We start from the raw sequence: 26511 nt of genomic DNA on the forward strand, positions 1-26511 counted from the left end.
GCATGACAACATTAGGCTCGAGTCTCAGCTCCCTAGTCGTGTATCTTTCCCCGGTTTCTGGTTAGCAATTTAGTCCCTTTCAGGGGAACTACATCGCCCTGATCCTCGTTCCAGACGAGGTATGTAGGCAGGCGGTCGTGCGAGACCACTCCGGGCAACCTTTTTCTTTTTGCGTGTGTTTGTTTGTTATCTGATTGTGTTTTGGTTCGGATGCCGACGTAAGCCCAGTAATTGGTAGTCGGGCTCCACGTTTGCCGTTTTGAGCATGCTTTGGGTTCGGATGCCGACGTAAGCCCAGGAATCGGCTGTCGGGCTCCATGTTTGCCCTTTTGAGTGTGTTTTGGTTCGGATGCTGACGTAATTCCATCCAGTGGTTGTCGGGCTCCATGTTTGCCACCCTTGCTTGTTTGTATGTTTTGCGTTGTTTGGCGTGCGTAAGCCGAACTACAGTGGCTCTGATTCTTGTTCCCGACAAGATATGTAGGCATAAGGTGCGATACCTTACCGAGCCCGTTTCTCCTAACCCCACCTGCGTTCCCCGTGTGTGTGTGTGATGTTTAACAACCTTTTCTTTTCTTAGAACGTGGATCCCGTCGAGTACGACGGACGTGAGGGGTGCTAATACCTTCCCCTTGCGTAACCGACTCCCGAACCTTTTCTCTCTGGTCGCGAGACCATGTCTTTCCAGGTTTCTCTGAGCGTTTCCTTTCCCTATCTTGGGATAAATAACGTTTAGTGGCGGCTCTGTGTGTGTTTTATTTTTAGGCTCGCCGGTTGATTTTTCGCAGGATGCGACACTTTGGTACAGGGAAAGTTGTTTAATCCTAAGTCTAAAAGTTCAGATCAAGTCCCAACGGTCCACCAAATGTCTTTTAGGGTTTTGTTATTATTAGATGTTTTAAGGGTCCTAAGACCACAAACAAAGTCAAAACACACAAACAATATATACAATCACAAGATATGGCTCAAGTGAGCAAAGTGAAAAATGACTTAAACATAAACAAGTTGCATGAAATGTAAATGACAATGAATGATAAATGACTAAAATTTAAATTGCATAAAGTAAATGACTTGAAAGTAAAAGCATCATGAATAAGAATTAGTCAATGGTTAGTCAAATGTTAGTGTTGAGTTTAATTGATTAAGTCATTCTTTGGAGAACACTCAACTATTCATTCACAAGTATGGATCCTTGAACCAAGACATCTTCCATGAGAAGGGCTCCAACTTGGATAATTCAACAAGTATGCCACTAGCTCTCATGAAAGGAAAAAAGGTGAAGTCTCCATACAATACCATGAAGAATGGGAGACTTATAATCTCACTTACTAGAATGTTATGCTTTGAGGGTCAAACTTAGCTATATGTTAAGCAATCGTAATTGGACTTATGTAGAAGTCAAAACTATCTGAGGTCGGGCAATAAAAATATAGGTGTTAATGCATGTTAGAGATTTCGTACAAATAACCAAACTTCTAAAACATACCACACACTAAAAGAAAATGGGAAAGACATATCTCAGTCATACTTGTATTGATTCATCTGACACAAGGTCATTGATGAATCAATTAACATTTAGACATTAGAGATTTCATTGGTCAAATGAGGGAATGGGGAAGAATAGGGATGAAGATAAAGAGGGAGGGGGAAATAGAAATACAAATTGATCATGGGAGTAATTTCATCAAATCAAAACCATCCATTCATTTTGGGAGATGAAATGTACATTTCATCAATCCCCTAAATCCAATGGTTTTGATCCAACAAAAGTAAAATCAACTATGGCCAAGGCACAAAAAGAAATTTAAACATCACAAGACCATAAAAATGGCTCAACATAATTTTTAAATATTTAATCAATTAAAAAATTAATTTAAAAATGAATTTAAATGCATTTTAATTTGGTCAAAATCTCAAATCCCTTCAAAACACCAAATAAGTGGCCAAGGGATTTATCCTAGGTCAAACAAGGTCAAAGGACCTTAGACAAAAAAATCCATGATTTTAAAAAAGTCAGAAGTGTTTTTAAACAATTAAAAATATGCACAAAAGCACTTAATTCATGAAAAATACTAAAATTAATCCAAAAAATAGTTTTAATTCAGAATATGGAAGAGAAAAATATTTAAAGATTTTTGGTGAAAGTCCCATATTTTTTGGATTAAAAATGGATTTATTATGAATTAAACAAAATAAGGTAGTAAAATGAAAAATCAGAAAATACAAAAAATCAAGGGCCATCAGATCTCCCTCATTAATCAAGGGCCATCAGATCTCCCTCATCACCAAAATGAAAAACAAGGACATGATTTTAAAGGAAAAATACTCAGGAGCTCGAATCTAACCTCCATTTCATCTAATTCCAAGTATATTGAAAGATACATGGATTTGAAATTTGAGGTTCCTGATTTGAGTTGCTTCAATTTGACCTCAAAGCAACTCAATCTTATTGCCTACATTGGTAGGAATTCAGATAACCAATAATAAAGAAAAATAGTTAAGAAATGAGGGAGAATCTAAGAAGAGAATTTTGAGAAAAATCACCTTCGGGTAGCTTCGATTCAGCTTGATCTTGCTTCCAATTTGCTTTGGCTCGACCCTAGGAGTTTGCAGGAAGTGAAATGGATCAAAGAGAGGCTTGGATTCTTGGAGTTTCAATCTCAAAATAGAAGGAGAATTGAAACTCAATTTCAAGTGAAATCTTCAAGTTTGTCCTTTAATGGAGGCTAGGGATGTAAGGGTTCAAAGCTTGGGCAGAAGGGATCCATATTCTGATCACAATGGTCATGTACATATAGCTTAACAACTTGCTTTTCACACATTTTGAAACTTTGCCAATTTTAGCAACTTTGGTTCATGGATGCATGGGAAATCATTTGGGCCCAATTCATGATGCTATCACATTCCAATTCGTGCACAATCGACCCTGCAGCAATAACATGTAAGCATGCAAAAGGAAATGGATAATTGGATTCAAATCTTGCCAAAACAAACCTATGAGAGGAACCACGCGCAAGTCCCTCAAATCTTGTCCAAATGGAGTGATCTTGGACTTTTTGGAAAGGTGACATCAAGGGGAACAACTTTAATGTTGAACACTTTTCCATTTGAATATTGGATCATGATTAATTTTGAGGTGGAAGTTTGAGAAATCAAACATAATTGAAAATTTTCTAAGTACCAAGTCAACTGAACACTTCTTCCACCTTGAATAACTTTTTCTATGAGCTCTAAATGGAAATGGTTTATTAACCAAAGTTGTATTTCTTTCAATCCTCTTCAATTTGGTCACAAATTTGACCTCGTCTAGATTTGGCATGAGGGAGTTATGCATTTCAATCCTCTTCAATTTGGTCACAAATTGCTTGTTCAATGGTAATGGCCCAAAATGACCTAAAATATTTCCTCTAGGCACATGCCCTTTCAATTTGAATTTGAAATTTATAAAAGAATCAAAGTTGGAGAGGGCATCTTGAAATTGATCATGAATCTTTGCTGGCCTTCATCTCATAAAAAATGAGCAAGTTATGGTCCTTGGAAGTTGACCTCCTAACTAGGGCACAAACAAAATGACTATAATTTTTCACAATAAAAATGAATTTCCAAGAAAAAATAACTCTTGGTTCCAACATGAAAGTTGTTTTTAATGTCATAAGGAGTAACGTTTCTCTTGGAATCATTTTCATATGACAAAAATTGTAGAAGATAGGGTCTAGGGAACCCCATTTTTGACCAGTTGACTTTCTCAGGTCAACCTCTTTGAACCAACTTGCAAACTTGAAGTTATCTTAATATTTTGGACTCATGGAGGATCATATATGCATAAGGTAATTTAAAATTACGTATCCTTTTATATACTGGACCAAATGTTGAAGAAACTTGCTAAGGAAGTCACATAAGATACCTAGATGAATTAGGGTTTCCAAGGCAAACTAGCTTCAAACTCTTGATGATTTCTTGATCCAAATGGTAAATGAAGAACATGGGGATCCATATATGATGTTTAGAACCATTGAGAACCATCTCTTGATTGATCTCCTTGCACCGAGGGTCTAAAACCCTAGTTGTGAGCTTGATGAGGTATTGGTGGATGCACACACTACCTACAAAAGAAACAAAGTTATACATAGACATATTTTTGGTATTTTGGTTAGTAAACTAAGAAAAATAAAGTATGATACATTCAAAAGTGCTTGGTGATATCTCCCAATGCAAACCCAATGAATGAGGGGTAAGGAGGATACCAAGGTGTGATCCCAAAGACAATACAAATGGTGAGATAGCATGAGGGATCTTAGGGTCAAAATTGGGGTCTTACAAAGGGTTTTTACGAGACACGGTATTTTATTAGCTCAAAGCCTCGAAAGAGTCTATCCAGAAAAAGTCCATCCTCAAGAAAAAGTTGGAGGACGATCAGTCTAATGCTTGGGATGTGGTGGTTGACGTAACTAATAAGGTCTTTAAGAGAGCGAAGTCGCAAGTGGCTCACCTATATCTAGACCTGGAATTAAACGAGATTGACTTGTTCAAAGTCATGAAAGATGGTCCGATGATGGATAAGGAGAACGAGCATGATCAAGAAATTGTCACCCCAAGGAGGAGAACGTCCTTACCCTAGAGACTAATTGCATTGTAAAAGAGGGGGTAAGTTCATAAAGTGTGAGATCCACTTGTATGTACCACGTCCAAATCTTAGGCTTTTGATTTCCTATTATAAATTGGTATTTTTTTGTTTTATCCTTTACTTATACTACTGCACGTTGTAGGTGCACTTGTAATAATGCTAATTGGGGTTAAATAAAAATGGTTACGCCTTTTGGTGGTTTGATTATGAAGTTTTTAGTTTTATGACTCTTCTATTATTCACAACTCTAGGAAGCCTAACATGGCATAAACCAGAGGCGTGTTCCTCACTAGGATTTAGGAAAAAAATCATTATAAGATAAAGTTGATTCCTTATTTGGAATTAAGTGAGTATCCTATTAAGGCGATAATGACTCTTTATCAAGGTAAATAAGGCGAGAATGATTCATTATTATGATCCAACAAAATTTCTTGATGAGTCATAAAAGATTCCTTTTTAAGATTTAGCAAAATTGCCTATTTGAGGCTGATATGATTCTTCATCGGGAATCAAGAAAAATAGTGTAACATATAAACAAGTTATCAAACAAGTAAGTTAATAAAATAGGGCATCTCGTTAAAAACCTTTTCCCTTGCAGGGAAAAAGAATATCACCATACTCATATATTTATTGAATGAGTCTTGAAAACACGTACATTTATGAGATTACTATCATATCCAATTTAATCAACAAGAAATAAAAAATTGCTATAATAATATATCAGGTTCACTAAGTTACTAGTTCTAGGAACAAGTCATCCATCTAGTTCTTCCAATATATATGTGCCATGTGGTAAATTTTAGCACACCCTGTATGGACCTTCCTGATTGGGGAGAATTTTTTTTATTCGGGTAGGCACCATTATCTGTCTGAGTATAAGGTTTGCGTCCTTCATATTCCTTTGGTATAGTTTGGAGTTATACCTCCTGACACCTCTTTGCTTGTCTGCTAATTCATGGATGTGAGCAATCTCCATAACTTCGTCAAGAAGATCAGTTAAACACTTAAGTTATATTAATTTCTCTTTACATATGAAAATATAATTAATTTGGCATAAGGAGGTTAAATACTTGTTAGCATATAAAGAAATATGAGTGCATATGTGTGTGCCTTACCTTATTCAGTGAAATGATCATGCCGCCATATGGGCATGTCAATCTTAACTAGTAATATGGAATATGCATCATAAACTATATTAAATGGTAGGGAATATGGTGTCGTATGATATGACCATAAAACCTTTTCAGAACCTGTATTTACATACAATGGAAAACACCATGGACAAGAAGTATTTAACTAAATATTCAATTAAAATAAATAGGAATTAGTATACCTTGTGTAGTTATTGAAGGAGAATAGCAATCCAAAACGCAACGAAAAATAAAAATTTCTCCGTTAGTGATCCTTACGAATGGGCATGATCAGCGATAGAATCGTTACCTCTTGTGGCGATTGAAACCCTTGATGCAGATCGAAGGAGTGATCACGGATGTTGAATGGTGACAACACCTCTACTCAGTCCACACGAACGGATTCCCTCAGTCTTATTGCTAGCTGCTACGAATGAAGGCTTTGAGTGTGTGTGTGTGTGTATGTGTGTGTGTGTGTGTGTGTGTGTGTGTGTGTGTGTGTGTGTGTGTGTGAGAGAGAGAGAGAGAGAGAGAGAGAGAGAGAGAGAGAAACAAAATTTTCATCTGAACAAATGCTTCTGTATAAGGGTTCTATTTATAGAACCACTTGTGTGGATTGTAAGCTAAAAAGCCCACTTAAGTGTATGTTGTCTATATCTTATGATATACTAAAATCACTTAAGCACGTGGTACCTTACCATATTTCGTATTCTACTTAAGTGCATTGTACCTTACGATGTTCTACAGTTCACTTAAGTTCACCGTACCTTACGGTGTTCCTTATTTACTCTATCTCTCATCAATCCGTCCTTTTTGTGTGTGATCCTGTAGGTTTTTGCGGCATTGGAAATTATATTAAATCACGTATTTAACATAATAAACAATGAGCGGTATCTATCAACACATCACTGCTACCCAAGACACGGAAATGTCATGTGATCTGACAAATCCTTTTGTGATAATACTTATGTGTATAATTACCCTTTTGCCCTTATGTCTATATTGAACACAAGGCATATACCGTGTCATCCTTGTCCAGTTCAATATTGGGCTCGTAGACATTTATCCTGTTACGTAGGATGGGCAAATTTCATCGAGGTCACTCATGTCCCTCAGCATGCTTCTTGGAGTATCCATCAACTGTCTTTATGGTCATCCAATTACGAACAATGTTTGATCAGCAATAAGGCACTCGACTCTACATCTAGGGTCCATAGTGGTTTTAGGTCGAAGGGTGGCATACACCATTATCACCATGAGAATAACTTATGACACTTTGCATAACATTCTATATAGTATTCTCATAGCGGGTCAATCCAGTATAAATATTACTCTTAACATTCATACTTATGTTTAAGACTTGATAATTCCTTATCCATGATCCATGAGATGTGATCATCAGTTTATATACATAATAGTCTTAATGCTTTAATGTTATCCCACTTCACAACAAAGCTCGACTACGGATACTTTAAGAATAGTGTCCTTATATTTAATGGGATCTCATGATTAAGTCACACTTGATACATTAAACGGACTAGCTCTTATAAGGACTTTATTAAACAAACATAATTAAGAAAAAACCTTCTATTATTAATAAATAATTTGATACAAGTACCAAAAGTATTGGCCTCTAGGGCTTACACCAACAGTTGTTCTGCCCATAGTCCCTTGATTTTGCCAAACTTCTTCTTTGTGCCATAAAGTATTGCCTTACAGGTCAATTCAGCCTGCCCATTGGATTGTAAGTGGACTACCAAGACAAACTTTATCTGGATTTCTAACTGGTACAAAACTCTATTATGGTTGAGTTGGTGAATTGTGTATCGATATTTGAGATGATACTTTATAGAAAATTGAAACACAAAACAATGCACTTCCATTAGAAACGTAACACTTTTTCTGCCCCGATTCTAGACACCACCCTTGCCTCGATCCATTTTGTAAAGTATTCTAATACTACAAGTAATGACTTTAGTCGACCTAGAACCAAGAGTAAAGGGCCCAAAATATCCACGCCCCATTTATGGAAAGGTCATGGAAACGTGATAGAGTGTAAGATTTTTGTTAGGGCGTAATGGAGGTTAGAATGCTTCTAACACTTCTTGCATTTCCTAAAGAATTCTACAATTTACTTCATCTTTGTCGGCCAATAGTAATCAACCCTTAATAGTTTGTGGGTTAGGTCCATTCCTTCAATATGACTTTCACATACTCCCTCACAAACCTCCATGAGAATGAGGTATGTCTCCTTCTCACCCAAACATCTGAGCATATGGGAAGCCAGTCCAATCTCATAAAGTCCCCCCTCTACCATTGTGTACTTCGCTGCTAAATTATTGGTTTTATTTGCTTCACTTTCTTATAAAGGAAACTCTTTTGATGTTAGATAGAGAGACATTTAAGCCATTTATCCTGTGGTATTGGAGATGTTTGTGGAATTAACCTATTCTTTATCTGTGTTAGGAGTGACTAAAGTCTCCTATATTACAGTCATATTATGGCTAAGCTTCTTGGTGCTAGGAAATTTAGATAGAAGCTTGGCCCGTGCATTTTGTTCTCATGACACATATACCACTTCGAAGAAATTGAAGTTTTTTTCCAAACCTTGCACCTTCTGAAGTTATTTGATGAATTGAGATTCCTTAGTATGGTATTCCCCGACAAGTTGATTAGTGATTATATGAGATTTAATCTAGACTCTGAGGTTGGAAGAACCTTTTTCTTTGGTAAATTGATTTGGGAGATAATAGCTTCATACACCGTATGACTATTACAGGCTTTAAACTCGAACCTTAGGAACTGCTCTATAAGAATGCTACTCAGGTCTTCCAACACTACCACAAAATCTCTTCCCTTCAAGTTTGAAGCACCATCTACAAATAATGTATATATCTGGGGAACTTCCACTTCATCTAGAGAGATAAATTATTCTACAAATTTTATCAACACTTAAGACTTTGTGTTGCCTCCAGATAGGAAGTGGATATCATACTCTGATAGTTCAAATGATCATAAGACCATCCTTCCCATAAAATTTGGCTCTTTAATATCTAGAGAATGAAATGATTTGTTTTCACCATCACCCTATTCCCTTGGAAATATGGCCTTATCTTTCTCAATGTTATCAAGACTGCTAGCGCCAACCTCTCAACTTTCTGGTATGTCATATTGTAAGACCCTAAATTTGACCCTAATATCCCTCATGTAATTTCATCATAAACATTAGCATTGGGATCATACCTTGGCATCCTCCTTACCCCTCTTTCATTGGATTTGTTTGGGGAGAGATCATCAAGCACTATGTGATTGTATCATACTTGTATATTATCATTTTACTAAACAAAATACCAAAAATATATCTTTGTATTTGCCTAACTCTTTTGTAGGTAGGGCATGATCACCATTGATCTATCAAGTTCATATTTAGGGTTTAAGACCCTCATGACAAAGAGCACAACCATTAATTTATCCAAGAGTGGTTATAAGCATCATATATTAGTCCCCATGATTTCTACATGTCATATTGATCAAGTATTCTTCAAGAGTTTGAGGGTGATTTGCCTTGGAAACCCTAGTTTGACTGGGTATCTTGAATAACTTCTCTAACAAGCTACCTCACCAATTGATCAAGTTTCTCAAGGGACACTTCAAAATTCATCATATTATGAATATATGATCTACCATGAACCAATAAAGTCAAAAGAATTGAAGGTTAGCAAGTTGGTTGATGGTGGTTGGCCAGATGAATTCATCTGATCACAACTGGGTCTCCCTAGACCTTATCTCCTACAGTTTTCACCATATGAAAATGATTACAAGAGAAACGTTACTCTAAATGATACTAAAAACAACTATAATGTTGAAACCTAGAGCTAGTTTTTCTTGGAAAATCATTTTCTATGTTGAAACATTATAGGTCATTTTGTCTAAACCCTAATTTGAAAGTCAACTTCCCAAGGCCATAACTTGCTCAATATTTATGAGATGAAAGATTTCCAAGTTGAAAAATTAAATTCAAGATGTCTACTTCAACTTTGATGTTTAGAGTGAAATCAAGTTCAACTTTTATGAGCATGTGATATGAGGATACATTATAAGTCATTTTTGACCTATACCATTGAACAAGTGATTTTTCCAAACTTCAAAAATGCATAACTCTATCATTATAAATCCAAATTACATGAAATTTGTGACCATTTTAAATGTATTTGAAAGAGCTATGACTTTTATGAAGACACTTTTCTCATTTGAAGCTCACATAAAAAGTTAAGTAAGGTGGAATATTGAGGTATATGGCTTGACACTTAGAGAATTTTTCAACATGTTGAAATTTCCAAACTTCCACCTCAAAATTCTCCATGTTCCAAGATCCAAATGAAAAATTGTTCAACATTAAACTTGTTCCCCTTGATCTAAGATTTCTTAAGAACCCAAGTTCATGCATTTTGGACAAAGATTGCTAGGTCTGCGCATGGCTTTAACAGGGCTGCATCATTGGAAAGAATCAATTGTACAAACTTCAGTTCACAATGCCTTGCCATTCAAGCTTCATTCGGTCTTCAATTTGAATCATTTTTGGACCTTAATGCATTGCATCATGGGCCTGTACATGCCCATGCACTCGGGCCATCCACATTGCCAATTTTGGACAGATTTTGAATTGTGCAAATATCATTCCCTTTGGCTATAAATAGAAGGCTTATGAGCTAATTTGAATCACACTTTGCGCGCCAGCTTTGCCCCCCATTGAAACCCTCTCATTATAAAGGAAAACCTGAGAAATTTCAATTTGAAATTTGAGTTTGAATCTCAATTGTTGGAGATTCAAGAACTCCAGGATCCACAACCTTGCAACCTCTCCAATGACTTCCTATTAGCTTCTCAAGTGTGATTAGATCGTGTTTGAAGCAAGCAACATCAAACACTGCATAGCATTGGAGGTAATTTTCAGAAAACTTCATCTCTTCGATTCTCACTCAATTCTACTCAATTCTCTTGGATCTTTTGTTGTCTGAAGTCCTACCAATGTAGGCAAGAAGATTGAGTTGCTTAGAGGTCAAATCGAAGCAACTCAGTTGACACACCTCAAAGTTCAACTCCTCATATCTTTCTATATATGTGGAGTTATTTAAATTGAGGTCAGATTCATGCTCTACACCATTTTTCCTTTCAGATCACGTCCTCCTTTTTTATTTTGGTGATGGTTGAGGGTGGACCAGTCTGGTGAGGTCCACCGGAGAAGAAGACCGGAGCTACAGCTCCGACGGTGTGTTGGCACGTCTCAAACCATAGGATCCTTGCAAAACGTTTTAATCTCGTGCGTTGGTTTTAAATACCATCCCTACAACGCATTGACTAGTGTGCATTGTGGAATGTGCGTTGAGGACCACTTGATCTGCCACCTCAATTAATGAGGGAGATCAAGTGGTCCACATTTTATGCTATTTTCTGATTTTCATTTTAATCCTTTTATTTTCACTAATTCATATTAATTTTAATATTGATCCAAAAAATATGAGAGTTTCACCAAAAAGTTTCAAATAATTTTCTCTTTCATATTTTGAATTAAAATTATTTTTTGGATCATTATTAATATTTTTCATGATTTAATTGATTTTGTATTTGTTTTTAATTGTTTAAAAATACTTTTAAGTCTTTAAAAATTCTGAATTTTTTTCTCCAAGGTCCTTTGACCTTGTTTGACCTATGATAAATCTCATGGCCATTTCTTTGGAGTTTTGATGAGGTTTTAGGAATTTGACAAACCATATTTAATTTAAATGTATTATTTTAGTATTTTTAATTTGAATAAATGCCAATTAATTGTGTTGACCAATTGTGATGATTTCTTTGAGTTTGACTCTTGTTGTTGGGCCTTGGTCAAGGTTGATTTGACTTTGTCAAGTTAATATCATTGGCTTTAGGGGATTGATGGAATGTACATTCCATCTCCCAAAATGAATGAATGATATTAATTTGGTAAAGGTCCTCCTTTGACCAATTTGAGTTTTGACCCATTCCCCTCCCTCTTCATCTCATTCTCATTCTTTATGCATTCATCTCATTTGGCATATGATATCTCAAAATCCTATAGCTAGTTAATTGAAAAATCAACATAAGTATGAATGAGATCATGCCACCTCTTTTGCATATTCTTTTTGTGTGTGGTATGTTTCATGAGCATAGTCCATTATACTATGTCTCTAACATGCATTAACACCAAAATTCTATTGCCCGACCTCAAATAGTTGTGACTTCTACATAAGTCCAATTACGATTGCTTAACATAGCGCTAAATTTGTGACACAAAAGGCATATCATTCTAGTTGGTGAGATTGTAAGTCTCCCCTCTTTCATGGTATTGTGTAGAAACTTGGCCTTTTTTTCCTTCCTTTGAAAGATGTCTTGGCTCAAAGATCCATGCTTGTGATAAGTGGGTTGACTGTTCTCCAAAGAATGACTTAAAAAATGAAAAGCAAAAGCAAAACAATACTAACTTCTAACTCATTAACAACTAACTTTTAATTTCAAGCCATTTACTTTAATGTCATTTAATTTTAGTCTTTATTCATTTGCCATTATTCATACCATTCTAATTATTTATGTTAATGCAATTTTCACTTTGTCCACTTGGACCATATTGTGTGATATATTCCATTTTGTGTATAATTTGTTTGTTTGTGTGGTCTTTGACCATTAATGTACATAATAACAACAAAAATCCTAAAAAACTTTTGTGTGGACTGTTGACTTGATCTTGGACAAATGAACTTAGAATTTAGGCAACATTTCTATGCTAAAGGACTTGGCCAGTGCCAACTTTTGTGAAACCAAGTGATTGCAATTTGAAGTTTCATCTGATACATCATTCAAGATCCCTTTGAGTTCATCTGCAACATGATCATTGTGAAGCTGTTATTTTGAACCTGTGACTTGTTGAATTCATCTGTTACATGGGCTAATTTGAAGAAGATCATGGAGTAGCTAAGCTTGGCTGTGGGTATCTTTATTTGATACCTTGCTCTTCAAGATTGATATAATTGTGCATTTGTGTGTTTCTTGATTCTAAATGTCCAAGGGAATTTGGGTTTCTATTGACATTCTTGTCTATTGGATTGCTACCCATTGGTCAGATCTTTTCAACCTTTCACTTTTAATTTTGTGCATAGGATTAGTCTCTTCATCTTCTCCCCATTTCTTAAATTTCAAAACCTCTTCCTCCTTTTAATTTTTTTTTGTTTGAACTTATTTTGTTCTAAACTTTGACCACTTTGCAAAAAGATAGAAACTTTGGCCTTATGCCATTGCATTTTTAAACTTCTTTTCTTAAATCAAATTTGTAAATAAACTTAACTATACTTGACTTAAACTTTCAAAAAAAGGCCAAGAAGAAGTAACTCATTCAAACCATTTTTAGGCCTTTGTGCCTTTCAAACTTAATCTTTGTTAAAAGTAATGCATCCACTTTGAAATTTGTATCACGAACTACGAGGTTTTGATCCCTCATTTTTATGTTGGTACGTAGGCACAAGTCCGAAGGTCTTGTCAAAAACAAAAATATAATTAATGAATTATTTTCTCATCCCCTCACTCTATTTGTTTCTAAATATCATTTTTGTATAAAATACATATGCACACAAAAAAGGGCTCCCTAGGAGTACCTAGGACACTTTGGGTGCTAACACCTTCCCTCTGTGTAACCAACCCCCTTACCTGTAATCTCTGACATTTTATTAGTTTTGATTTGAAAACTTCTTACTTTTGGGTTTTGTTCATACTTTTCCCTTTTCCCTTGGAAACAATAAAAGCGCTGTGGCGACTCTTGTTATTTGATGTCTAGCTTATCCATAGCTTGATGATCATGAATTTACCGCTATAGAAATTAAGTGGCGACTCTGCTGGGGAGTAGTCTCCAGTGGGTTTAGCCTACTTTTGTGTGTGTATATAATTGTATATATGTGATGTTTATATATATATGTATGTGTGATATAATCTGCTTGTTGTGCTTGGTGATTGTAGCGGGAAATTCATGATCATCAAGCTATTGACAAGCTAGAGATCAAATAACAAGAGTCGCCACCGCGCTTTTATTGTTTCCAAGGGAAAAGGGAAAAAGTACGAACAAAACCCTAAGAAGTTTTCAAATAAAAAGTAATAAAAGTTAGAGATCATAGGTAAGGGGGTTGGTTACACAGAGGGAAGGTGTTAGCACCCAAAGTGTCCTAGATACTCCTAGGGAGCCCTTTTTGTGTGCATATGTATTTTGTACAAAGTGATGTTTACAAACAAATAGAATGGGGGGATGAGAAAAGAATTTATTAATTATATTTTTGTGTTTGACAAGACCTTCGGTCTTGTGCCTACATACCAACATAAAAATGAGGGATCAAAACCTCGTAGTTCGTGATACAAATTTCAAAGTGGATGCATTAATTTTAACAAAATTTAAGTTTGAAAGGCACCAAGGTCTAAAATGATTTGAATGAGTTAGTTCTTTTTGGCTTTTTGAAGGTTTAAGTCAAGTATTGTTAAGTTCATTTACATTCTTGATTTAAGAAAATAAGTTTGAAAAGGCAATGGCATAAAGCCAAAGTTTCTACCTTTTTGCAAAAGTGGTCTAAGTTTAGAACAAAAATAGTTCACACAAAGAATATTTTGAAAATGGAGGGATAGATTTTGAAGTTAAAGAAGTGGGGGGAAGATGAGAGACTACCCTATGCACAAAATTTAAAATTTTAGAGTTGAAAAGATCTGACCAAATGGGTAGCCATCCAATAGGCAAAAATGTCAATAGAAACCCAGAATTCCCTTGGAATTTTAGAATCAAGCAACACACAAATACACAATTATATTCTCTTGAAGAGCAAGGCATCAAATAAAGATGGCCTCATCCAAGCTTATCCATTCCACGATCTTCTTCAGAAATAGCCCATGTAACAGATGAATTCCACAAGTCACAGGTTCAAAATAACAACTTCGTAATGATCATGTTGCAGATGAAGCTTAGAGAGATCTTCAAAGATGTATCAGATGAAGTTCAAATTGCAAGCACTTAGTTCTTCAACAAGTTGGCATTGTCCAAGTCCTTTAGCTTAGGGAAATTTTCTAGATTCTAAGTCCTTTTGTCCAAGATCAAGCCAACAGTCCACTCAAAAGTTTTTTAGTGTTTTTATGATTATTATGTACATTAATGGTAATCAAACAAAGTAACACAAATAAAATAATATTACACAATATGGTCCAAATGGACAAAGTGAAAATTACATTAACATAAACAATTAGAATGATATGTACAATGGCAAATGAAATAAAGTGCTAAAAGTAAATTGCATTAAAGTAAAAGTTTGAAATTAAAAGTCAATAGTTAGTAGGTTAGAGGTTAGTTTTGTTTTGCTTTTTCTTTTCAAGACATTCTTTGGGAGAACACTCAACCCACTTATCACAAGCATGGACCCTTGAACCAAAACATCTTCCAAAGGAAGGAAAGAAGGCCAAGTTTCCATACAATACCATGAAAGAGGGGAGACTTACAATCTCACTAACTAGAATGCTTATTCTTTTTGTGTCACAAATTTAGCGCTATGTTAAGCAATCGTAATTGGACTTATGTAGAAGTCACAACTATTTGAGGTCGGGCAATAGAACTTTGGTGTTAATGCATGTTAGAGACATAATATAATGGACTATGCTCATGAAACATACCACACAAAAAGAATATGCAAAAGGTGTGGCCTAATCTCATCCATACTCATGTCAATTTTTTAATCAACTAGCATTAGGACTTTTGAGATGTCATAGGCCAAATGATATGAATAGACTAAGAAGAGGAATGAGATGAAGTGGGAAGGGGATGAATGAGATCACAAATTGGTCAAAGGAGGACTTTTATTAAATTAATATCATTCAATCATTTTGGGAGATGGAATGTACATTCCATCAATCCCCTAAATCCAATGAGATTAACTTGACAAAGTCAAATCAACCTTGACCAAGGCCCAAACAAGCAAACTCAATTAAGTCAATACAAAAGGTCAAAAAAATTTAATTGGCATTTATTCAATTAAAAATAATAAAATAATGCATTTAATTCAAATATGTTTTGTCAAATTCCTAAAATCTCATCAAAACACCAAAGAAATGGCCATGGGGTTTATCATAGGTCAAACCAGGTCAAAGGACCTTGCAGAAAAAATTTCATAATTTTTGGACATTTAAAAATATTTTTAAACAATTAAAAACAAATTCAAAATCAATTAATTCATGAAAAATATTAATAATGATCCAAAAAATAATTTTAATTCAGAATGTGAAAGAGAAAAATATTTCAAATTTTTTGGTGAAAGTCCCATAATTTTTTGATCAATATTGAATTTAATATGAATTATTGAAGAAAATGCAAATAAAACAAAAATTCTAAAATTCTAAAATACGTGGACCATTAGATCTCCCTCATTAATTGAGGTGGCAAATTTGATGATCCAAAGCGCGCGTTCCACATAGACGTGAGTCAACTGCGTGGCAAATGTGATAATCAACACCAACGCTCAGGATTAAAACGTGAGAGGAGGATCATGTGGTTTAGAGGTTGGCCAAGTCATCGCCGGAGCCAGAGCTCCGGTCATCTTCTCCGGTGGACCTCACCGGACTGGTCCACCATGACCCATCACCATAAAGAAAAACAAGGACGTGATCTTGAAGAAAAACTGGCACTAAGCTCGAATCTAACCTCCATTCATTCCAATTCCAAGTATATTGAGAGATATGTGGAATTGAAATTTGAGGTACATGAACTGAGTTGCTTCGATTTGACCTCAAAGCAACTCAATCTTCTTGCCTACATTGGTAGGACTTCAGACAACCAAAGAATCAATAGAATTGAGCAAGAACTTGAGAGAATCGAAGAGTTTAAAATTTATGAAAATTACCTTCAATGGAGGTCTGAATTCGATGGATCTTGATCTTGCTTATGCTTGGACTCACTCCACTTGCTTGCAGGAAGAGAATGGAAAGGTTAAGAAGCAATGGAGTCCTAGAGAATTGAATTCCAAAATAGTGGAGATTCAAGCTCAAATTCAAGAGAATTTATCAGGCTTATCCTTTGAGAATGGAGAGTTTGAAGTGGGGGATCAAAGCTGGCACGATTGTGTATTCATTTCTGAGCAATTGAAGCTCTATTTATAGCTGAATCATGTGATATTTGCACACTCTCTTTCACTTTCCAAATTTGGAAAATGGTGATGTAATGTTGCATGGGTGCATAGGCCCATGAAATGATAGCTTGAGGTCCATAATTGAAGACCAGATGCACTGAAATAAGCTTGGATTGCAAGGCACATGTACATTGATGTTTGAAGTTTGATCCATGCCAAATGATATCAGCCTATTTAAGCCATGCGCAACCTATACATTTCTTACCCAAAATGAATGAATTTGAGCTATTTGGAAAGGTGAGATCAAGACAAACAACTTTGATGTTCAACACTTTTTCATTTGGAGCTTGGAACATGGAGAAGTTTAAGGTGAAAGTTTGGAAATTTTTGACATATCAAATTTTTTCTAAGTGTCAAGCCATATGTCTCAATATTCCACCTTGCTTAACTTTTTATATGAGCTTCAAATGAGAAACGTGCCTTCATAAAAGTTGTATCTATTTCAAAGAACTTAAAAATGGTCACCAATTTCATGTCATTTGGATTTGAAATGATAGAGTTATGCATTTTTGAAGTTTGGAAAAATCACTTGATCAATGGTATAGGTCAAAAGTGACCTATAATGTAGCCTCATATCACATGCTCAAAAAAGTTGAATTAGCTCCCACTCCAAACATCAAAGTTAAAGTAGACACATTGAATTTGATTGTGCAACTTGGAAATCTTTCATATCATAAAAATTGAGCAAGTTATGGCCTTGGGAAGTTAACTTTCAAATTAGGGTTTAGACAAAATGACCTATAATGTTTCAACATAGAAAATGATTTTCCAAGCAAAACTAGCTCTAGGTCTAAACATGAAAGTTGTTTGAAATGTAATTTAGAGTAATGTTTCTCTTGGAAGCATTTCATATGGTGAAAATTGTAGGAGATGGGGTCTAGGGAGACCCAGTTTTGATCAGATGAATTCATTTGGCCAACCACCATCAACCAACTTGCTAATTTCCAATTCTCTTGGCTTTCTTGGTTCATGGTAGATCATATATGCATAATATGATGACATTTGAAGTGTACCTTGAGAAATTTGATCAATTGGTGAGATAGCTTGTTGGAGAAGTTACTCAAGATACCCAGTCAAACTAGGGTTTCCAAGGCAAATCACTTCCAAAATCTTGAAGATCACTTGATCAATATAACATGTAGGAACCATTGGGACTCATATATGATGTTCATAACTATTCTTGTATCAATTCTTGGTTGTGCTCTTTGTTCATGAGGGTCTCAAACCCTAGATGTGAACTTGATGAATCAAATGAGATCATGCCCTTCCTACAAAAGAGTTAGACACATACAAAAAACATATTTTTGGTATTTTAGTTAGTAAAATGATAATATACAAGTATGATATAATCACAAAGTGCTTGGTGATCTATCCCAAAACAAACCCAATGAAAGAGAAAGGAGAATGCCAAGACATGATCCCAATGCTAATGCATATGATGAAATTGCATGAGGGATCTTAGGGTCAAAATTGGGGTCTTACAGCTGCCCCTATTTAAGGACATTCTAACTGAGGAGGTGAAGGTTAAAATCTTCGGCTCGACTCAGTAGAATGGGCTTAAATAACAACATATAGAAACAAATTTTGGTCCCTAAGAGACCTCATGATGCATATGAATGAATGCAAAAGTTAATGCTCTGTGGGGAGATATTGCCACAAAGGAAAAAGAACTCAGAGAGCCCGAAAGTCCACAGGAGTACAATGCATTCCGTGAGGAAAACTCGCTGGGGGGACAAAGACTCTAGGGGGTAAAAAGGAATTATGCGTAGGCCAGGCTATGACTTAAAAATACTGGGGGACTAGAGGGATTCCACACAAAATGGAAAGACTCAGTCGGGGAAACAGCAACATCTGCAGGGATACGAGTGAGTCAGGATAAAACTGAAATACTCGACTCATGCAGGGGAACAACGATTTCACTAAGGAAATGCGCACTCAACTCAACTGGGGAAGAAATAAACTTCAACACAGGAGGAGCAGAAATCTATTATCTACTACCTATTACTGGGTATGGAGATAATAAAGATCTGTCAGAGAGACCATCCGTCATCGGTTAGGATGAACATATCAAGGATGACTTGCCGACGACCGCCAAGAGGGAGTATTCATTACCGGTTACTGGGTAAGAATAGACTTGCAGAAAAATAGGATTTACAACTACCAGTTACTGAGCAGAAGACCAAGGGTGAGAGTATCTGTCATCGGTTAGGATGAACATATCAAGGATAAACTCAACAGGGAAGAAAATCCGTCACCGGTTAAAGTGAACATATCAAGGATAGACTTGCCTGGAAAATGTCAAGGAGGATATCCATCATCGGTTAGGATGAACATATCAAGGATATACCAACTGAGCAAAAAAAAGGGGAGTTACATCTATCGAAATCTGGATAGAAAACCGTCGGAGAGAAAATCCGTCATCGGTTAGGATGAACATATCAAGGATTATCTCGGTGAGGGGCCAAAGTAGGATTTACAACTACCGGTTACTGGGTAGAAGACCAAACAAAGAGAAAATCCATCATCGGTTAGGATGAACATATCAAGGATAGACTCTGAAAAGGGGAGCAAAAATAGGGATTACATCTATCAGTTACTGGATAGAATACCATAGAAGAGAAAATCCGTCACCGGTTAAGATGAACATATCAAGGATAGACTCCGCTCAAGGGGAACAATATAGGGATTACAACTACCTTTTTACTGGGTAGAATATCAAAGAAGAGAATATCTGTCACTGGTTAAAGTGAACATATCAAGGATAGACTCCTACGGGGGAAAGAAAGATACCCGTCATCGGTTAGGATGAACATATCAAGGATATACTTTCAGGGGACTCTACTGAGGAGAAAAAAGGTAATTTTGTCGGGTATTGGGTTGTTGGTGTAAGCCCTAGAGGCCAATACTTTTGGTACTTGTATTGAATTGTTTATTAATAATAAAAGGCTTTTTCTTTATTATGTTTGTTTAATAAAGTCCCTAGAATAGCTAGTCCGTTTAATGTATCAAGTATGACTTAATCATGAGATCACATTAAACATAAGGACACTATTCTTAAAGTATCCGTAGTCGAGCTTTATTGTGAAGTGGGATAACATTAAAGCATGAAGACTATTATGTTTATAGACTGATGATCACATCTCATGGATCATGGATAAGGAGTTATCAAGTCTTAAACATAGGTATGAATATTAAGAGTAATATTTATACTGGATTGACCCGCTATGAGAATACTATATAGAATGTTATGCAAAGTGTCATAAGTTATTCTCATGGTGATAATGGTGTATACCACCCTTCGACCTGAAACCACTATGGACCCTAGATGTAGAGTCGAGTGCCTTATTGTTGATCAAACATTGTCCGTAACTGGATGACCATAAAGACAGTTGATGGGTACTCCACGAAGCATGCTAAGGGACATGAGTGACCTAGATGGAATTTGCCCATCCTGCATAACAGGATAAATGTCTATGGGCCCAATATTGAACTGGACAAGGATGACATGGTTTATGCCTTATGTTCAATATAGACATAAGGGAAAAAGGGTAATTATACACATAATTATTATCACAGAAGGATTTATCAGATCACATGACATTTTCGTGTCTTGGGTAGTAGTGATGTGTTGCTAGATACCGCTCACTGTTTATTATGTTAAATACGTGATTTAATATAATTGCCAATACCGCGAAAACCTATAGGGTCACACACAAAGGACGGATTGATGAGAGATAGAGTACTTAGGGAATACCGTAATGTACGGTGCCCTTAAGTGAATTATAGAACATCGTAAGGTACGGTGTACTTAAGTAGAATACGAAATATGGTAAGGTACCACGCACTTAAGTGATTTTGGCATATTATAAGATATGGGCCATATACACTTGAATGTGCTTTTTAGCTTGCATCCCACACAAGTGGTTCTATAAATAGAACCCTTGTGTAGAAGCATTGTTACAGTTGCAATTTCGTTTCTCTCTCTCTCTCTCTCTCACTCACTCACTCAAAACCTTCATTCGTAGCAGCTGACACTGAGATTGAAGGAATTCGTTCGTGTGGACTGAGTAGAGGCGTTGTCACTGTTCAACGTTCATGATCGCTCCGTAGATCTGCATCAAAGGTTATAATCGCCACAAGAGGTAACGATTCTATCACTGATCATGCCCATTCGTAAGGATCATTAAAGGAGAAATTTTAAATTCCGCTGCATTTTGGATCGCCCTTCTCCTTCATGGGCAAGAAGTAACAAACTACAAACTAAGAAGAATATTATCAGTTACTGGGTAATAGACTCTTAGGGGGACCAAAATATCTATCTAGGTAAGAGCTAGAAAGAAAACAGTCAATCAAGACTCAACCCAATGAGGATATAACTCAAGGGGAGTAATTCCATCCAGAAAATTTACTGGAGAGGAAACTGAAACAACAACCATCCACGAGGAGACAAACTCAGTGGGGAAACAGAAGAAGGTTAAAGTCTTTCTGCTTAAGGGGACTGACACTCTACAATTTGAGGGAGGACAGACACCATATTTGGTATGGGGATAAAGTACCGCCATAACAGAGAACGAGAATCTCAAACAACTCAAACATGAAGATGCAGGATATGCAAATTATGAAATTACATGCATTTATATGTATATGTATATATGATGATTATGCTGACAAAACGATCACGAAGGATACAGAGGTGTCGCAAAGAAATTGGACCACCGGTACAATCCTCGGTCAATCCACAAAATATGAAGACAACTGCCGGAGAACAGAAAGATCAACACCCCAAAGGGCTCAACCATGGCTGGGGAAAGAGGAGATCTGCTGAGGATAGAACATCCAAATCTGTGGGGAATTTTAGGTCAACATCATAAAAATGGGAGACAACCCTATAGAGAAAAATAATCAATAAAAGTTGCGCAGTAACCAGGAGGAAACTCTGATTGAGAGCAAAGGTACATGGCATCTGGTGGGGATACCAAAGCGATCTACTGGGGAAATATCGAATATCTCCAATGATGATCCGCCTGCTGAGGAAATACGAACTCCGCTGGGGAAGGCTGATACTCTGCTGGAGATAAGGATACGCTGCAGGGTATCTGAATCAACCAACTCAGTTGGGGAAACAGAAGTTCCACTAGGGAAGGTCGAAATTCTGTTGGGGATAGAGAAAGAAGCTTCGCCGGGGATCAAATACTCCACCGGGGAACTGAATCTATCGGCTGGGGATAACGACATTCCATTGAGGAAATGAATCAACACTAATGTCTAGGGATACCCGAAGAGTTACTGCTTGGGGAACCTCTGACGCTTCACACTTAAGGACTTGCTTCTTACTGAAATGCGGTTGATATTCCTCTTACTTGCTTTGGAAAAGTTCTTGCTTTTATATTTTAAAGAAAACTTGATTTTGATTTAAAAATTTAATTTCAAAATGATCATAATAAAAGTTAAAACTATTGGCTGAAGTAAAATAAGAGTAGAAACAATTGGATAAAAGCTCAACTTTATTTAATAGGATGGTAGTCTGTAAATGACAAGACTCCATAGTTTTTACAAAGTTGAAAATGGTAATTTACATGGAAAAGGGTTACATTGAATACAAATGATCCTTAATCCTTCTACCAACTCTTGATATCCATTGTACTCTTGACCGTTGCTGGGATGATGAACTGATGTCAATCCTTGTGCTCAAACAAGTCTTCAAAAATCACTGAAGATCAGCAGAATGCAGTTACTTGCCATAATCCCTAATTTTTGCATAAGTTGCCCCAAGGTGGGGTACTTAACTTATCGGGAAATTCTTTCTGTTTTTATGTCTCTAATTTTTGCCTGGATTGCCCTTTCGGGTTTTCAATCCACCAAGACGCTCATTTTTGCCTAAGCCGCCCTTTCGGGTTTTCAACATAGCGAGCTGTTCTTTTATTTTTTAGGAGAAGTATTTCTTGGATGCATCTGCGTTCACAAGACGAGTGAACTCTTCACCATCCATAGTTGTAAGAATCAGAGCACCGCCTGAAAAAGCTCTCTTAACAACATATGGGCCTTCATAATTAGGAGTCCATTTTCCTCTAGAATCCGGCTTGAACGTCAAAATCTTCTTGAGCACAAGGTCTCCTTCTCTGAGCACTCGAGGTTTGACCTTCTTATCAAAAGCTTTCTTCATCCTCTGCTGATACAACTGACCATGACACATGGTAGTTAATCTCTTCTCTTCAATTAAATTCAGCTGATCAATCTTGGTCTGACACCATTCAGCTTCAGTTAACTTGGCTTCCATGAGCACATGCAACGAAGGAATCTCGACCTCTACGGGGAGCACTGCTTCCATACCATATACAAGACAGAAAGGGGTTGCCCCTGTTGAAGTGCGGACGGATGTACGATACCCATGTAAAGCAAATGGGAGCATTTCATGCCAATCCTTATATGTGACAACCATCTTCTGGATAATCTTCTTGATGTTCTTGTTCGCAACTTCAATAGCCCCATTCATCTTGGGTATGTAGGGAGAAGAATTATGATGTGCAGTCTTGAAGTCTTTGCAAAGAGCTTCCACCATATTGTTACTCAAGTTCGATCCATTGTTAGTAATGATCTTACTTGGCACACCATAACGGCATATGATCTGATTCTTGATAAACCTCACAATAACTTGCTTGGTTACATTTGCATACGATGCCGCTTCAACCCATTTTGTGAAGTAGTCAATTGCCACTAAAATGAAATGATGTCCATTCGAAGCTTTGGGCTCAATCATCCCAATCATATCAATTCCCCACATGGAGAAGGGCCATGGGGAAGAGATAACATTTAATAGTGTCAGAGGAACATGAGTTTTATCAGCATAAATTTGACACTTGTGGCATTTCTTCACAAATTTGCAACAATCAGATTCCATTGTCAGCCAATAGTAACTTGCTCGCAACATCTTCTTCGCCATAGCATGTCCGTTGGAATGAGTACCAAAGGAGCCTTCATGCACTTCGGTCATCAACAAGTATGCTTCGTGTCTATCCACGCATCTGAGCAAAACCATGTCGAAGTTTCTCTTGTACAGTATATCACCATTCAAGTAGAAATTACCGGCTAATCTTCTCAAAGTCTTCTTATCTTTCAAAGACGCCCCAGGCGGGTAAATCTGACTTTGGAGGAAACATTTGATGTCGTAATACCACAGCTTCTCATCTTTGATCTCTTCAACAACAAACACATGAGCTGACCTATCAAGATGCATCACAGATAAATTGGGAACTTCATTCCAATACTTCACTATAATCATTGATGCCAACGTTGCAAGAGCATCTGCCATCCGGTTCTCATCTCAAGGGATATGATGAAACTCAACCTTTGTAAAGAAAGTTGAAATCATCCTCGCATAATCTCTATATGGTATTAAACCGGGTTGATTTGTCTCCCATTCTCCTTTGATTTGATTTACAATCAAAGCCGAATCACCGAAGACATCCAAATACTTGATTCTGAGATTCATGGCCTCTTCAAGCCCCATAATGCAAGCTTCATATTCTGCCATGTTGTTTGTACACTTGAAAGTCAATCTAGTTGTAAATAGTAGATGCGTGCCTTGAGGAGTAATAATCACTGCCCCAATGCCATTTCCATATTGATTAACAGCTCCATCAAATACCATGCCCCAACGGGAACCAGGTTCTGGCCCTTCTTCAAGCAATGGTTCATCACAATCTTTCATTTTCAAGTACAAAATCTCTTCATCAAGAAAATCATACTGCACTGACTGGTAATCTTCAATTGGTTGGTGAGCCAAATGGTCAGCCAAGATACTACCTTTGATCGCTTTCTGAGATCGGTATTCGATATCATACTCTGATAACAACATCTGCCAACGGGAAATCCTCCGAGTTAAAGCAGGTTTCTCAAATATATACTTGATTGGATCCATTTTGGATATCAACCAAGTGGTATGATTCAATATATACTGGTGCAGACGCTTAGCAGCCAAAGCCAATGCGCAACAAGTCTTCTCAAGCATTGAATACTGAGTCTCACAGTCGGTGAACTTCTTACTGAGGTAATAAATTGCAAATTCTTTCTTCCCAGTCTCATCTTGCTGACCAAGAACACAACCCATATTATCTTCTAGCGCAGTCAAATACATGAGCAACGGTCTTCCTTCAACAAGTGGAGACAAAATCGGAGGTTCAAGCAAATATTCCTTGATACTATCAAATGCTTTTTGACAGTCTTCGGTCCAATCACAAGACTAATCTTTCCGAAGAAGCTCGAATATAGGCGCACATGTGGCAGTCATGTGTGAAATGAATCTTGAGATATAATTCAAGCGGCCGAGAAAACCTCTGACTTGCTTCTCAGTTTTGGGCGCAGGCATCTCTTGTATTGCTTTGACCTTGGTAGGATCAACTTCAATACCCTTCTCGCTGACAATAAAGCCCAACAACTTACCAGAACGAACACCAAAAGTACACTTATTGGGATTCAAGTGGAGTTTATACTTCCTCAAACGCTGGAATAACTTCAACAAATGCTCAACATGTTCCTCTTCATCAATTGATTTAGCAATCATGTCATCGACATAAACTTCAATCTCTTTATGCATCATATCATGAAAAAGAGTAGTCATTGCTCTCTGGTAAGTTGCACCAGCATTCTTTAGACCGAAAGGCATCACTCTATAACAAAATGTTCCCCAGGGTGTAATGAATGTGGTCTTCTCCATATCCTCGGGTGCCATCTTGATCTGATTATATCCAAAAAATTCATCGATAAACGAAAAGACTTTGAATTTAGCAGTATTGTCTACCAACATATCAATGTGTGGCAGAGGGGAATCATCTTTCGGACTGGCTTTATTCAAATCTTTATAATCGACACACATGCGGACTTTTCCATCTTTCTTCGGTACAGACACAATATTGGCTACCAATTGTGGGTACTCAGCAGTTACAAGGAAACCGGCATCGATCTGCTTATGAACTTCCTTTTTGATCTTCACAACCATATCAGGATGCGTTCTTCTCAACTTTTGCTTGACTGGAGGATATTCTGGCTTCAACGGCAATCTGTGCTCCACAATCTCAGAATCCAAACCAGGCATGTCTTGATAGGACCAAGCAAACACATCTGAATACTCTCGAAGAAGATCAATCAACCCCTTCTTAGCATCTGGACACAGTCGAGACCCAATCTTGACTTTCTTCACATCATCCTCGGAATCCAAGTTGACTAGCTCAATCTGCTCTTCAAAAGGCTGAATAATCTTTTCATCTTGCTCAAGAAGACGAGACAATTCCTCACTTACTTCCACATCACTTTCATCCTCGGCCTCAAACACAGGGAATTCAAAATTTAGAGAAGGAGAAAGATCATTGTATTCAATGGGGTTAGGAAGCAACCTGCATAATGATTTGATATTTTGATTTTAGAGAAGTGAATTTGTGACCAAATATTATGCAAATGGACAATTATATTATTTATGTTTTTTATGATTACCATTTTCAGAATAAAGCAAAATGTAAAAACAAAACATCAAAGATGTGGATGAATAAAA

This window comes from Lathyrus oleraceus, chromosome 4 (genome assembly GCF_024323335.1).
Source record: "Lathyrus oleraceus cultivar Zhongwan6 chromosome 4, CAAS_Psat_ZW6_1.0, whole genome shotgun sequence".
Classification (NCBI taxonomy): Eukaryota; Viridiplantae; Streptophyta; class Magnoliopsida; order Fabales; family Fabaceae; genus Lathyrus; species Lathyrus oleraceus.